This window comes from Elaeis guineensis, chromosome 1, assembly GCF_000442705.2.
Source record: "Elaeis guineensis isolate ETL-2024a chromosome 1, EG11, whole genome shotgun sequence".
Lineage (NCBI taxonomy): Eukaryota > Viridiplantae > Streptophyta > Magnoliopsida > Arecales > Arecaceae > Elaeis > Elaeis guineensis.
Window position 1 is genome coordinate 89,518,217 of NC_025993.2, and position 17,214 is coordinate 89,535,430.

At 31.7% G+C, this 17,214-nt stretch overlaps 1 pseudogene; it reads left to right on the forward strand.

Annotated features, from left to right (window-relative positions):
• LOC105038147 (uncharacterized) overlaps positions 1-17,214 on the forward strand; it is a 151,352-nt pseudogene that overhangs the window by 60,974 nt on the left and 73,164 nt on the right.

Genomic DNA, 17,214 nt, shown 5'->3' on the forward strand with positions numbered 1-17,214 from the left:
AGGAGTCTAATAGAGGATTAAAGGTGCACTTCGAAATTATCCTAATTCACAGTAATGGTTCTCACATAAGTGGAGAAATTATTAAGTATTTGTGATGAAAAATTATTTTCATTGCAAATACTCAATTATTTATGATGAAAATTCTTTATCGCTAATATTTTAAAAAAATAAAAAAATTTAAAAATTATGGATTATTTATGATAAAAGTATTACATCATAAATAATAGAGTATTTATGATAATAGTATTTTTCATCATAAATACCAATTATTTATTAAAGAAGGTAATATCTTTATTGAGGATAATTTCTAATTCTTACATTTCATTGTTCTCCAATAGGAGTATATATAGATTACAAGGTCTAGCTATTGTAGCAATTACAAGAAGAAGGAATATCTCGATTACATACCAAGTAAAGAGAAACCAAATGTAGAATAACTAAACAAGGAGAAAGACCAAATAAGAGAAAAAGACCAAATAGGAGTGCCAGCCAAATATGAATATGTGTTGACTTGCTAAACATAGGAAAGAGCCAAATAAGACTGCAAGCCAAAATAGAATGTTGGGTTGGAATGATTGTGTGCTGATACACCCCCTCAAGATGAAGAATCGGGAGCATGAATCTTCAGCTTGTCCTTTAGGAACCTAAAACGGGAGGTACCTAAGGGCTTGGTGAGAATATCGACAAGCTGATCTTGGGTGGAGATGAACTGAACAGATAGTTGATGTCTTGCAACACGTTCACGAACAAAATGAAAATCAATTTTGACATGCTTCGTGCGAGCATGAAAAATAGGATTGGCCGACAGATAAGTGGCCCCAATATTGTCACACCATAGAATCGGAGGACCATGTAAGGGATGGCCAAGTTCCTGAAACAATGACTCAGGCCAGATAAGTTCAGCTGATGCATCTGCTAAGGCTTTATATTCAGACTCTGTGGACGAGCGGGCAACTGTTTTCTGTTTACGAGATGCCCAAGAAATGAGGTTGGGACCGAGAAAGATTGCATAGCCTCCAGTGGAACGCCTATCAATCCCACTACCCGCCCAATCTGCATCCGAGAAAGCTTGGAGAGAGCGAGAGGTGGATCGGTGAATGTGTAACCCATGATCAGCTGTAGCTTGAAGGTACCGTAAGATGCGTTTGACCATAATCCAGTGATCAGTATTAGGAGACTGCATAAACTGACATACTTTATTCACTGCAAAGGAAATATCCGGACGTGTCAATGTAACATACTGAAGAGCCCCAACAATGGAGCGATACTGTGTGGGGTCCGGATGGGGAGCACCCCCTGAATCAGAATCCTTTGTCATGGCCATTGGGGTCTGAACAGGTTTACAATCAACCATGCCTGCCTTTAAAAGAAGATCTTTAATGTAGCGATTTTGAGATAATAATAATCCAGCAGAGTTCCGAACAACCTCAATTCCTAAGAAAAAATGGAGATCACCAAGATCCTTAATAGAAAATTTCTTAGCAAGCTTTTGAAGAAGAAGAGAAATCTGACTGGAGTCATTGCTGGTTACCAAAATATCATCAACATAGATGAGCACATAGAGGACATGAGACCTCATCCTTAAAATAAATAATGAAGGATCAGTTTTGCTGGCAACAAACCCTAGTCGGAGAAGAAATTGGGAGAGACGGTGAAACCAGGCACGGGGTGCTTGTTTTAACCCATATAAAGATTTGTGGAGATGACAGACATAATCTGGATGGTCGCGATCCTCAAACCCTGGCGGTTGGGACATGTAGACTTCTTCTGTTAGGTTGCCATGTAAAAAGGCATTATGAACATCTAATTGCCGGATGGACCAACCTTGAGAGATTGCAATACTTAGAATAGACCGAATGGTGGTAGGTTTGATAACCGGACTGAATGTCTCATTGTAGTCGAGGCCAAGTTGCTGATGGAACCCTTTAGCAACTAGACGCACTTTATAACGCTCGAGAGACCCATCAGCTTTTCTCTTGATCCTGTACACCCATTTACACCCGACCAAATTCTTTTGATGAGATGAACGTAGAACAAGAGACCACGTACCATTGCGAATTAAGGCATTAAATTCTTCAGTCATTGCAGCACGCCACTCAGAGTGTTTAGAGGCTTGAGTAAAGCAAGTAGGTTCTATGGTGAGGATAGTGGTGGTGAGGGCGGATGGCTGGTTGGAACGGGGTCGAAGTACCATGGAATGTGTACGGGTGGGTTGGGCAGGTGGGTCAGGGGAGGTTTTATCTTGCAGGGAGCTAGTTATAGGGGAAGGCGTAGGAAGGGAAGGTTTTGCTGATGAGGAGAGGTCAGTAAGTAATCTGGTCCGAACAGGTGCAGAGTCGTTAATGCTAAAGGGGCTTGGAGTGGGATCGGTCATAGGAGAAGGTGTTGAGGCAGACCGAGAAAAGGGGGATGCAGCCGATGATGAGTTGGACAGACGATGCAAAGGAGAATGTGGAATTGGTGGAGAAACAGATGGTAGTGGGGTGGCCTCTTGTAGAGGGTGAAGTAATGTAACGCCCCAAGGTGGGGAAGAGGGAGATGATGGTGGTGGACAAGTTAATGAAGACTGAGATTGAAAAGGAAAGGTAGATTCGTCGAAGCGAACGTGCCTAGCGATATATGTTCGATTTGTTTTTAAATCGAGACATCGATAGGCACTATGAGAGGGACTATAGCCGAGAAACACACACGGTTGAGACCGATACTCCATTTTATGCCGATTGTAAGGACGAAGAAGAGGATAGCAAAGACACCCAAAAATTCGTAAGAAGGCATAGGATGGTGGTTTGTTGTGAATGAGTTCGAAGGGGGATACATCACTGAGGGGGTGTATCGGTTGAGAATGCCAGGGACCGCATCCTGTAGATCATCACATAGAGCACGCAATACATGAAGATTAAATTCGGTTGGCTTGAGGGCATTACCAGAGGCAGCAAGTTCATCAGCCACAGCTTTGGCACATTGGAGCAGAGAGGTGACGGTCTCATCTGATTTTTGACGTAGATTCTGCAACTCTAGATGCAGAGATATGAGCCTGGTAGGAGATGCTGAACCAAAGGCTTCATGAAGAGTGGTCCAGCACTCAAAACTAGTCTCTTTGTCAAGAAGAAGAGGAACCAAATCTTCAGATAATGAAGCAACAAGAAGGCTTACGAGTTGGGCATCTTGTTGTTGCCAAGCAGTAGCGGCAATCGGATCGGTGGGCTGTGGGTGAGAGCCATCAAGAAACCCAAACAGGCCTTGACCCTTTAAGAAGGGAGTAATTTGCTTTCTCCAGATCAAAAAATTGGATGCATTTAATTTGATAGATAGAAAATGCTGTGCCGATGGAAAGGTGAGAGGGGTCGTTGTGTTGGGTGGAGGAGGAGAAGAGGGATTGGAGGAGGTGGAGATAGATGAACTGGTGGCCATGAGAGAGCACAGAAGGAGGAAGAAGAAGAGATGCTCGTTGGAGCTTCAATGGCTCTGATACCATAAAGAAGGTAATATCTTTATTGAGGATAATTTCTAATTCTTACATTTCATTGTTCTCCAATAGGAGTATATATAGATTACAAGGTCTAGCTATTGTAGCAATTACAAGAAGAAGGAATATCTCGATTACATACCAAGTAAAGAGAAACCAAATGTAGAATAGCTAAACAAGGAGAAAGACCAAATAAGAGAGAAAGACCAAATAGGAGTGCCAGCCAAATATGAATATGTGTTGACTTGATAAACATAGGAAAGAGCCAAATAAGACTGCAAGCCAAAATAGAATGTTGGGTTGGAATGATTGTGTGCTGATATTTATGATAAAAATTTTTGTCACTAATATTTGAAAAAAAAATTATAAATTTAAAAATTATAAATTATTTACAACAAAAATATTATGTCATAAATAATTGATCATTTGCAATAAAAATTATTTTTCATTGTAAATGCTAAATTATTTACGATAAAAAATTTTCATCACCAATATTTTAAAAAAAAATAAAAAATATAAAAAATATAAAAAATATAGATTATTTGGGATGAAAATATTACATCATAAATAATATAATTTTTATGATAAAAAATTATTTTTTATTATAAATAATCAATTATTTATGATAAAAATATTTTCATCATCAATATTTTTAAAAAAATAAAAAATTTAAAAAATATAAAAATTATAGATTATTTATGATGAAAATATTTCATCATAAATAATTTAGTATTTATGAAAAAAATCCTATTTTACATCATAAATAGACTATTATTTATGATAAAAATATTTTTATCATCAATATTTCCAAAAAATGATAAATTTAAAAATATAAAAAATATAAATTATTTGTGATAAAAATATTACATCAAAAATAACTTAGTATTTTCAATAAAAACTTATTTTTCATCATAAATAGTGAATTATTTATGATGAAAATATTTTTATCGCTAATATTTTGAAAGAAAATTAGAAATATAAAAAATATAAAAATTATAGATAATTTATAACAAAAATATTACATCATAAATAATATATTATTTATGATAAAAAAATATTTTTCAACATAAATAGTCAATTATTTATGATAAAAATAGTTTTATTACCAATATTTTAAAAAATAAGAAATTTAAAAAATATAAAAATTATAGATTATTTATGAAGAAAATATTGCATCATAAATAATATAGTGTTTATGATGAAAAGTTATTTTGCACAATAAACAGTCTATTATTCATGATGAAAATATTTTCATCATTAATATTTTTAAAAAATAATAAATTTAAAAAATATAAAAATTATAAATTTTTTGTGATAAAAATATTGTGTCATAAATAACTTAGTGTTTGCAATAAAAACTGATTTTTATCATAAATAGTCAATTATTTACGATAAAAATATTTTCATCTTCAATAATTCTAAAACAATGAGAAATTTAAAAATATAAAAATTATAGATTATTTATGATAAAAATATTTCATTGTAAATAATTCAATATTTATGATAAAAAATTATTTTCATCATAAATAGCAAAGATTTATGATGAAAATATTTTCATCACTAATATTTTGAAAGAAAATGAGAAATTTAAAAAATATAAAAATTATAGATAATTTATGATGAAAATATTACATCATAAATAATATAGTATTTATGATAAAAATTTATTTTTCATCATAAATAGTTCATTATTTGTGACAAAAATAGTTTCATCACATATATTTTTAAAAAATAAGAAATTTAAAAAATATAAAAATTATAGATTATTTATGATAAAAATATTACATCATAAATAATATAGTGTTTACAACAAAAAAATTATTTTACATCATAAATAGCCCATTATTTATGATAAAAATATTTTTGTCACCAATATTTTTAAAAAAATGATAAATTTAAAAATATAAAAATTATAGATTATTTGTGTTGAAAATATTATGTCATAAATAACTTAGTATTTGTAATGAAAACTCATTTTCTATCATAAATAGTCAATTATTTATGATAAAAATATTTTTATTGCCAATATTATGAAAAAATAAAAAATTTAAAAATTATTGATTATTTACAATGAATAGCAAAAATATCATAAATAATTGACTATTTATGATAGAAAATAAGTTTTTGTCGTAAATGCTTCTTTATTTACGATGAAATAATTTCATCGCTAATAATTAAAAAAATTAAAAATTTAAAAAAATAACTTTTGATACTGAAAAAGAATCATTATCCCAATACCTAGACTTTATCGGATGATGTAACAAAATTCTTCACCCATAATCGAATCAACCGTCTATAAGATCTAAGAGCAAACCACCTCAAAAAATTAAATCAAGGAATTTGATTCAGAGGAAATGTCAACTTCCAACTATATAAAGAATAAAACTTTATCAAATGTTCGATGGACTAAATTGTGTTATTTACTTCTAAACCATCCCAAAAAAATTTGGCCAACAATTCCTTATGATCATAAAATCCTATAATATCTTTAACAGAAAAATATAAATTCTTGAACGCTATCCTTAATCTACGGCAGATGATGCACCACAACAATTCGATCCCTGAAACTATCAATTGATGTCGATTCTCCATCAAAAAAATTAGACTTTATATGGAAACAAAGGCCAGCAGATCACCTAAAAGTTGATCCACACAAGGTATCTGTCAAAACATAAGAACATGATCAAAATATTTAACTCACATGTAACTAAGATTGTTAGTTAACATCTACAATGTATTAGTTGAAAAATAGTTATCATCCAACAGTACATGATAATGTATCGGTCTGCTGATCTCCTGAATGGAAACAAAATATAAATAAATTGATAAAAAATATTTTGAAAACTAGATAAAATTATATTATGCAAATAAGCCCCACCTAACCTAGAAAAACAAAATAATGAAAAAAAAATATCAAAAAAAATTATCTTTATACTAGTATGGCTGCAAAGATAGAAATCAAATTCTATCAGATTACAAATCCTTGTGCCAACCATAGTTCTTAATCATATTAAAAATATCACTAAATTTTTAAGCCACTAAATTGATCAACCCTAACAAAACCATATGAACATCAACTCAGCTCTTTAACATATTTTAGATCCACAAAAGCATGCATTACAAAAAATAGCCAAGCTGCTTTTTTATGTATGTAATTATTTTGAAAAAAAAATCACAAATTAACTATTTATATAATTTTTTTATTAATAAAAAATTAATTTTTTGATGAAATTATTTTGAAAAATATTTTATTGGGACAAAAAAATTTTAGATTAAAGAAAATTAATTTTATTTTTTATCACAAATATTTTTTTAATGTCACTTTTTGTTGTTAAATTTTTTGGATAGAAAATTTACTTGGTGAGAAAAATCTAAAATTATTTTTTTATGAAATTGTTATTGGAGAAATTTTTTTTGCAAAATTTTTTTTTGATGAAAACTGTATTTACATTGCTAATAAGATTATTAACGATGAAAATTTAGTTTTCATCACCAATAAATTTTTTTGCAAAATTTTTTAAGAGGAAAAAATTTTTTAGTGGGGAATTTTTATTTTTTTGGAGAATTAATGGCAACAAAAATCTAATTTTTGTTGCTAATAATTTTATTGATGATGAATTTTTTTTCATCACCAAAAATGTTTTTAGAGGGAAGATTTTTTTAGCGAAGAATTTTTTTTTGCGAGAATTATTCACGATGAAAATTTAATTTCCATTGCTAATAAGCTAATTAACGATGAAATTTTTAGTTTTCATCATAAATATTTTTTTAAGAGAGAAATTTTTTTTCATGGGGAAAATTTTGGCAGAAATTATTAGCGATAATTTTATTTTCATTGCAAAAAAATTTTTTTAGCGAGAAATTTTTTTTAGTGGGGAAAAATTTTTTTGGTTGGAAATTATTAGTGATGAAAATTAAATTTTCATTGCTCATAATATAATTAACGATGAAAATTTTTTTCATCGCAAATAATTATTTTAGAGAAAAAATCTTTTTAGTGAGAAATTTTTTTTATTGTTTAACAGAATTATTAGCAATAAAAATTAAATTTTCATCACTAATAATGATTCTTTCAATGCACATCAAGTCAACATCATTTCGCATGAAACCCTCTTTCCCCCCTTCTCTCCTCTCTCCTCTCTCCTCTCCTCTCTCCCTCTCCTTGAGCTCTCCTCTCTCCCTCTCCCTCTCCCTCTCCTTGAGCTCTCCTCTCTCCGTGCTCTGCCCCCCCTCTCTTCCCGCTGGCAAGCCCCTCTCCACCATCATCACTGCCATCTGCGCCGCCTGCCGTTCGCCATCTGCCGGAGGTAAGGTTCCAACCCTTTTTTTTTGTATTGATCAGGCCACCGAGGGCGGAGCCATCCGGGGGAGGGGCGTGGGTGGCCAATGGTGCCATGGGGCCAGGAAGGGGGTCGGCTGACAGGGAGGTGGTCGACCGACGAGGAGGGGTTTGGGGCAAAATGGGGGCAAGATGGGGTCGGGGGGTGGGATGGGGTCGGGGGTGGGATGGGGCCAGGGAGGGGGCGGCCGGCGGTGACGCATATGGGGTCGGGGAGGGGGTCGGCCGACGGGAAGTTGGTCGACCGACAGGGAGGGGGTCGGGGATGAAACGTGGTCGGGATGGGGTCGGGGGGCAGGATGGGGCCGGGGAGGATGGGGTTAGGGGGATGGGCAGTCGATGGTGACGGAGACAGGGCCAGGGAGGGGGTCGGTCGGTGGAGATGGGGCCAGGGAGGGGGCAACTGATGGTCAGGGGAGACGGGGAGGGGGCAGCGGCGGGGAGGGGTAGGTGACGGTGGGGAGGGAGGAAGGGAAGAGAGAAAGAAGGGGAAAAGAAAAAAAAAAGGAAAAAAAAGAAGAAAAAAAAAGTAAAAAAGTAAAAAAAGATGAAAAAAATAAAAAAAAAAATATTAATAATAGTATTTAATTATTTGATTAATAAAAATAAAATCTGGATCATGATCCGAATTGGATCGAGGTTGAGATTTGGATCGAGATCTCGATTCGGATTAAGATCCAGATCGGGATCTGATCAAGATCTGAGTTGGGATCCGGGTAGCATGGGGTTAGAGAGGGCGGCTGCACTGCAGGGGGTGGCTTGCGAGGGGTGTGTGATGGTATCGGCACCACAGGAGCAGGGGTCATGGGGGTCGAGTTCGGGTGGTGCGGGGTGTGTGACGGCACCGACGCTGTGGGAGCGGAGATCGTGGGGCCGAGTCCAGGCGGTGCGAGGTGTGTGATGGCACCTGCATCATAGGGGCGGAGGTCGCAAGGGCCGAGTCCAGGCAGCGCGGGGTGTGTGACAGCGTCGATGCCGTGGGAGCAGGGGGCGTGGGAGGCTGAGTCCGGAGCTCGTTTAAAAGAAAAAAATATTTAAAAAAAAATATTTTTAGATAAAAAATATTTAAAAAAATAAAAAATTATTTATTATTTTTAGGTAAAAAATATTTTAGAAAAAAATAAAAAACTATCGAGTCCTCGGGAGTAGATTTTGTTACTATTATTTTATGTTAATATTATTTTGCATGCTCAACTGCTTATAGTTTATTTTATATTTGTTGTATAAATTTTTTAGTGTTATTGTTGAAATTTATAAATTTTTTTGTTTCGCTAGCACAATGGACATTGCTGTTACTTATACAATTTAATTATTTTATGTGCTATTTTGTATGCTTTTGCTTATTATAATTAAATATAAAAAGTATTTCTATTTTAGAGAAAACTTTACTAAAATTTTTGATGAAAAATTTTAATGCAGATTTATTCTTTTTTGATAAATTAAAAATTCATCTTCGAATGTATGTTCAAATATAGTAGTTAAATTGTATTGAGCTATAGATTGCCGTTCAAGAGTCAATCTTGATCTAGATCGACTTTTAGATGTCCCGTAATTGGGCTTTTTAGAAAAGTAATAATCTTATTGTTGGATGTCTCGGATCCCAACTTAGATCTTGATTAGATCCCGATCTGGATCCCAATCCAAATCGAATCTCAATCTGGATCTCGACCTCGATCCAATTCGGATCGTGATCTAGATTTTATTTTTATATTTATTTATATGTCAAAAATTATAGGTATGATACCCAGAGACAGACGATGACGTTCGCATTCACAGTCTATCCCAAAGGCTGAGGCACCTTCACTGATTTTCACTGCTGTACCAGTTCCATCGCCAGAAGGTCCTGCATTGGCAGGTCCCAATGAGATGGGTTCGAATGAGACAGGTCCAAATTGTATTATTATACTTTTTATATAATGATATTTGATTTTTTTATTTAGATAGCTATCATACTAATGATTGATTTATTATTGTTTCAGGTTAGTCTCCACCAGTAGTGAGGCGACAGCGAGGTCCATTGAAAAACCTCGCTTTAAAGCATTGGAAACGTGAGCATTCAGGACAGCACCTCTGTATCAAGATACCATCCGACTATACCAGGCCCATTAGGAGATGGTGAGAGCTGTGGCAGACTGAGCTGGGCATCATATGCTACAGCTATGCCCCCGTGATGCTTTTCGATTGGCATCACATTGTACTAGCTCAGAGAGAGATTTTTTACACTCAGTTATAGATAAAATAAATTATATTATGAATATTTAATTAGCACGATATTCTTCTAATATTTGTTATTAGCAGGGTGTTTTTGATATTATTGATTTTGAGAAGGATCGTGTGCGATGAACCGTGGATGCTTATTTATCTTTACGTTTCAAGGACTATCGCCATCACATCCATCAGTATTGGTACCATGTGATGTAGGATCATGGGGTGGAGGCAGCACAGCAGCGGCCCTATGACAGCATCACTATGGATGATTGGACTGTCATATGCTGACATTAGGAGATCCGGCATATCAGGTTACACATCCAAACTTTATTTTTAGAGTTTAATGATTGAATCATTTATTCTTAAATTCAGTTTGTTACCTACTAATTTGACTACTAACTGTACAGAGAAGATGTGTCCAGAATGTCATGAATCGGACTAGACAGATCGTACCATATTATGAGGGTTCGAGATTGTTCGCTCATCATATGGAGCAGATGGTATGTAATTTTTAATTAGTATATAATTTTTTAACTATTTAAAAAATTTTAATTAATTATTTTCAAATTGCAGAGAGATGCTGAGAGTGGTGAGCTTCCTGGTAGGATCGATATCTACCAGCAAACCCACCAACGACGGTCAGGGGAGTGGATGATGGAGAGCCAAGAGCTCTTTATAAAATTTTTTAATTATTTTTTATTCACAGTTTGATTTTTAGTATGAAATTAAAATAGCTATAACTTTAATTTTTAGGATCGTATGATAGATATCAGATCCCAGCCTATCCTTGAGGGCTCAACCGTACCCACAGATGATGAGATCTGTGATTAGGTGCTTGGTACAAGACCCTATTATGTTAGGGACCTAGAGAATGGGATCACTGCTTCCTCATCCTCATGCTCATCCAGGGCTGACATCTATGCTGCCTGCGATGCTCGACTGGTGGAGGTGCAGAGGCAAGCTGAGTAGCGAGCTTATGAGTTGACTGCATGCATCGATGAGTACCAGCAGCTCTAGATCTAGATGATGGAGTGGTTGTTATAGATGGATCAGATCATGCAGTTGATGAGGTAGCAGCAGGCTGGTCTAAGCTCATCCGAGTGCTCTCCTTCCTCGGCCCGTTCTCCTTCTACAGATGCCGACACTTGACAGCTTATTTGTGTAGCTTTTTATTTTTATTTTGATTTTTATAATTTTAAGTTAATATAATAAAATGATAAAATTTATTTATGTATTTATTATGTAAATTTTTTATTTTTATTTTTTATTTTTAATTTATAAAAATATTATTAATATAAATTAAATATATATATTCATAAATTATTTTCTAAAAAATATCTATAATTATTAATGATGGAATTATTTTTGATGAAATATTGATCGTAAAAAAATATATTAGCAATGAAAAATTGGTCACAAATAATTTTTTAATAAATTTAAAAATATTAAAATTTTATATTAAATTAATAGTGATTGAAATATACATCAAAATTTGAAATATTTGGGACATAAAACATATATCGCTAATATTATTTTAAATTTAATTTTTATAAAAGTTTTTAATTAAATGAATAGTGATAAAAATATTTCATTAAAAATAACTATATTTATGATGAAAAATTTATGTCACTAATATTTTTTTAAATTTAATTTTTATAAAATTTTTTAATTAAATTAATAGTGATGAAAATATTTTCATCATAAATAACCATATTTATGATGAAAAATTTATGTCACTAAAATTTTTGTAAATTTATTTTTTATAAAAATTTTTATTTAAATTAATAGCGATGAAAATATTTTCATCGCTAGTAATTTAATATTTATTAGTGATAAAATTTTTTTTTGGAAATTGCTATATTGGCGACGAAAAGTTTACGTCGCTAATACTTTTCTAAATTTATTTTCATAAAAATTTTTAATTAAATTAATAGAGATGAATAAAATTCATCACAAATAATTTATTTTGTTGCAAATTATATTTTTTTACGACTAAAACTTTTTGTCGTAAATAGTTTTCAAAAAAAATAATTTTTTTAATGATAAAATTTTTTGTCCGTAATATTTTTTATTTGTGATAAAAAAAATTTATCGTAAAAAATTATCAAGGACGGCATTATTGGCGACTAAATATTAGCGATGAAATTTTTATCGCTAATAACTATTAGCGAGAAAATTAGCTCTGAGTGACAAATTTTTTTCATCGCTAATATCCTATTTTGTTGTAGTGATCTAGTCTTGGCTTTTATAATAATGCAATAATGTAGATGACTTTTGCAAATCTACCATGAACTATTAAATAGAAATTGATATTGCCTCAAGCATACAACAAACCAAGAATAAGCTCAAGAACAAAGAAAGTAGTCCTACCAACTATACTCTTTGAGAAATGATAAAGCAAGTCCTATCAACATGCAACCTAAGCATTTCTTTCTATCATAAGTTCCTGAGTTAGTTGTCAGATTAGTTGGTGAGCTGGCCCATCCATGGTGGTGGTAGCATTCCTGTTTGCTCTTGAACTATCTCGAATAGAGGTGGTAGTATGCGGTATACTCCGGTCACCTCCTGCTCTGGCCCCTATCAGTGGTCTCACCACCATTTGTCCAAACACTAATCTTTGGCTAAAATCCCCTTCGCAGCCTTAGCATTGATCCTTGGATATTGCCGTAAGTCCCATTACTGATCATGAGATAGTCTTTTAGAGCAACATAATTTCCTTCGAGGGATTCAAGGAGCTTGCGAAGGTAAAATTGTTGGGCCTCTGCGAGGGGCAAGCATCTCCTCAGTCTCCTTTTTCTTTGCATACAACTCTCCATTAGCTTGTTGCTGGCATGTAAAAAATTTTACTTCAGCTATGGTCTGACGTCCCTCTACTTCCTTCTCTTTCCTATAGAGTGCAGCTTTAGCAATCTTCTGCTTCTTAATTATACAACTCCCAATTGGCTACTTGAACCTATAATTAGAAATATTTGGTAATTCAAAAAATATGTTTTAATAGTCTATATCTTCGAAAACTTATCCTCTCTTTTGCTCAAACAGTAAGGGTAATGAAGGGAGCCTGAAGGCTAAATAAGCCACAACATTCAACAAAATTCCTTGATGTGTGGGACTTGAATTGAACACAAACCCCACATCAAGAAGGGAAGAGCTAGGTGTGGCGTGGAAGTAAATCTAAATCAACATTCTCGCTGATTCATGTAATGAAAGAAAGATTAATCAATCAATATACAAATTGCATTGCATTTTTTGAAAATGTCCTATCAGATCTGAAACTATCTTCTAGAGTAGAAGCTATCACTTATGTTTAATGGTTAATTAACTACTTAAATAACAGACAACATGACTACAACCTTCTTCTGCTCTTCCAAATGAAAGCTAGTTAAGATTAGTTAATTAAATAACAAGATACCATGACCAAAACTTCTTCTTCTCTTCCAAATGAAAAGCTAGTTAGTCAATATTAGTGAGTGAATATGCAAATTGTATGGCATTGTTTGAAAGTATACTGACAGGTGTGAAACTTATATAGCAAAAGCTATCACTTATTTTTAACCGTTAATTCAAATAACATGACCACATGACAAAAAATTGTTATTGCTCTTCTAGGTGATGGATTTCCTGTGAAAGCAAGTTACAATAACCAGTCATAAAAATATTGAATCTTATCTTGAAAGGCATATCGCAGGAGACCTTTGAAAACATGTTTAACTCATGGAAAAAAGTCTAATTTAGAAAAGAAATATAATCAGGGATTAATAATTCTTTTGAAATTCTATGATAACAATATATTTTTTTATATGTTCCCGGCCAAAAGTCTTAGTCGCTTAAGTAAAACATGTTATGGAGGGATTACGCTAGGAAACTTGAGATAACTTTGTTACAAAAGCATATCTATTTACTAAATAAACCAATTCTCTGACATAACCAAGGGAGGATAACTTTCTACATTAATAAAGTCTGTTGAAAGTAGCTATGGAAAGTCATCTTTATATATTGAGAATGTGTATATTGTTTTTGCTTTTGTGAGTCAATTTGCTCAAAGGAGCAAAATGATGCTTATAATTACTTGAAATAGTAAAGCAAGTATAAACAAACAAATTCCCTTCCTATACAAGCGCTGCCTAAGTTTCCTAGATAATTATGTATTCCCTAAATAAACTCAATCCATTCCCTTGATGTCACATTCCCACTTTTTCTATGAATTGATGGGTAGAAAACATAGTTAAAAATTTATAAATCACAAATCCTAATCATTTAGTGCCTGCTTAAACAAAATTAGCTCCAGTGGTGAAGGCCCACAAAAATTAAGCTTTGGTTTGTTGCATTAATAGCTGAACTTAGATTAAAATCCAATCTAAAATTTAAAGAACCATGATTGATATAAAATAGACCTAAGACTAACTAGGATATATGGACAGAAGCCAGAGTTTCAGTTTTTGGGGGGATAGTAATTGAGAATTAGGAAAAGAATTAAGAAAATTAGGGTAACAAAAATATTTAGGATCTTCTACTTAAAAATATATTGAAGCAAAGAAAAGGTTATTAATATGATTTTTTTTGGTATTTAAAAAAGTTTATAGCAGACACAAGAATTAACGATAAGACCTTTACAATAACATCTATCATTGACTTGAATAGAAAATAAATGTATAAGGCTGCTTCTTAAAAGATATCATGACAAAACTTTACTACCTTCGTGAACAATAAGACCTCTAAATAATAAAGTATAATTCTTGTAGCTTGAGAACAATTCAAAGAATCATTCATCTAAGGACCATAGACTAATGGAGGAAATATGCAGCAAAAGTTTACTACCTTCATCTCATAATCGACGGGTTTAAGAGCCTTAAAACCGAGATGAGCTCACAACATTGTGCATGTCTTGAGCAGAAATATTCAAAACTCCACCGTTGCTGGAGTTTCTGATCCCAAAATATTAAAGAAGGCACATCTGGGAAGAACTGTTCTGCTGATTCAGTTGATAAAATCAGGTATTTCAAATTTTGCTGGTTATTGCATGTCAGTTTTAAATTGAATAACTCCAAACACTCAATATTTTCTCTATGATGAGACCTGAAGATTGTATCTTGGAATCCAAACCTGAACATATATGAATTATGATTTTTGAGGGTTGAATTAAAGTTTACTGTTGAGGGTCTAAAGAAGAAGAAAAAAAAATTAAAATTATTTTTTATACAATATAGAGTGTTTGGAATTGTTCAATTTAAAGTTGACACACAATAACATGCAAAATTTAAAATATCTAATCTTACCAACTGAATCAGCCTATTATTTTCTCTATGATGCCTTCTTCTCTAACTTTATGTCGGTGATCCCAGCGCTGGTGATGGCCAGCTATCGCGACGCACTCGCAACCTTGTACCACAAAACCATCTTTTTTTTTCCTCCTTCCTTTCGCACAAAGGTTTGCATGAGGAGAAAAAGAAGGCTTTGGGAAGATGGATGGGTTGGAGGGCAAATTAATATAGAGAAGCTGAGAGTAATCCGGTCTCTAACTCCGAGTCCTAGACAAGGAAGAAGACACTCCTTCATCAAATTCCCAGCCCAACTTGGAAAAGGAAGGGCAATTTTTTATGGGAAGATAATTAATAGCCTTGTTATCTCATGGGAGTGATTAACTCCGAAAAATAAGTGGTTAAAGATACTAAACTTTTATTTCATTTTATTTTCTTGGTAAAGTTTAAAAGATACTGATTTGGTGGCCTATAGAATATTTTCTGTACTTTGATATCGATGTTGATTAGACTAGAGTTGTGCTATGGCCAAAAGCCGCTGGATTCTTATTCAAAGGAGCCTAATGGAACAAAAAATCATTTGGTCCAGTATCAGAGAAAAATTCATTAAAACAAATTTGGCACATTTCTCTTAATATTAATTTTAAAAAATTAATAAAATTAATAATTTTTTATCATCAGAGTTGCTAGTTTTGTAATTAATATATATATATTATTATTATCTTTTTTTCTCATTTTCTGCATGCACTATTTTTTTCTGCATGCACTATTAGTATTTATGATAAAAAAAACTATTTTGCATCATAAATAGTCCATTATTTATGATGAAAATATTTTCATCATCAATATTTCTTAAAAAATGATAAATTTAAAAAATATAAAAAATATAGATTATTTGTGATAAAAATATTACATCATAAATAACTTAGTATTTGCAATGAAAACTTATTTTCTATCATAAATAGTAAATTATTTATGATCAAAATTTTTTTATTACCAACATTTTGAAAGAAAATGAGAAATATAAAAAATATAAAAATTATAGATAATTTATAATAAAAATATTACATCATAAATAATATAGTGTTTGCAATAAAAAAATATTTTTCAACATAAATAGTCAATTATTTATGATAAAAATAGTTTCATTATAAATATTTTAAAAAATAAAAATTATAAAAATTATAAAAATTATAGATTATTTATGAAGAAAATATTGCATCGTAAATAATATAGTATTTATGATGAGAAATTATTTTACAAAATAAATAGTCCATTATTCATGATAAAAATATTTTCTTTGTTAATATTTTTAAAAAATGATAAATTTAAAAAATATAAAAATTATAGATTATTTGTGATAAAAATATTATGTCATAAATAGCTCAGTGTTTACAATGTAAACTTATTTTTTATCATAAATAGTCAATTATTTATGATAAAAATATTTTCATCATCAATAATTTTAAAACAATGAATAATTTAAAAAATATAAAAATTATAGATTATTTATGATAAAAAATTTCATCATAAATAATTCAGTATTTGTGATGAAAAATTATTTTCATCATAAATAGTAATTATTTATGATGAAAATATTTTTATCGCTAATATTTTGAAAAAAAATGAAAAACTTAAAAAATATAAAAATTATAGATAATTTATGATGAAAATATTACGTTGTAAATAATATAGTGTTTATGACAAAAAATTATTTTGCATCATAAATAGTCCATTATTTATGACTAAAATATTTTCATCACCAATATTTTTAAAAAATAATAAATTTAAAAAATATAAAAATTATATATTATTTGTGATGAAAATATTATGTTATAAATAACTTAGTGTTTGTGATGAAAACTCATTTTCTATCATAAATAGTCAATTATTTACGTTGAAAATATTTTTATTGCCAATATTATGAAAAAATAAAAAAATTAAAA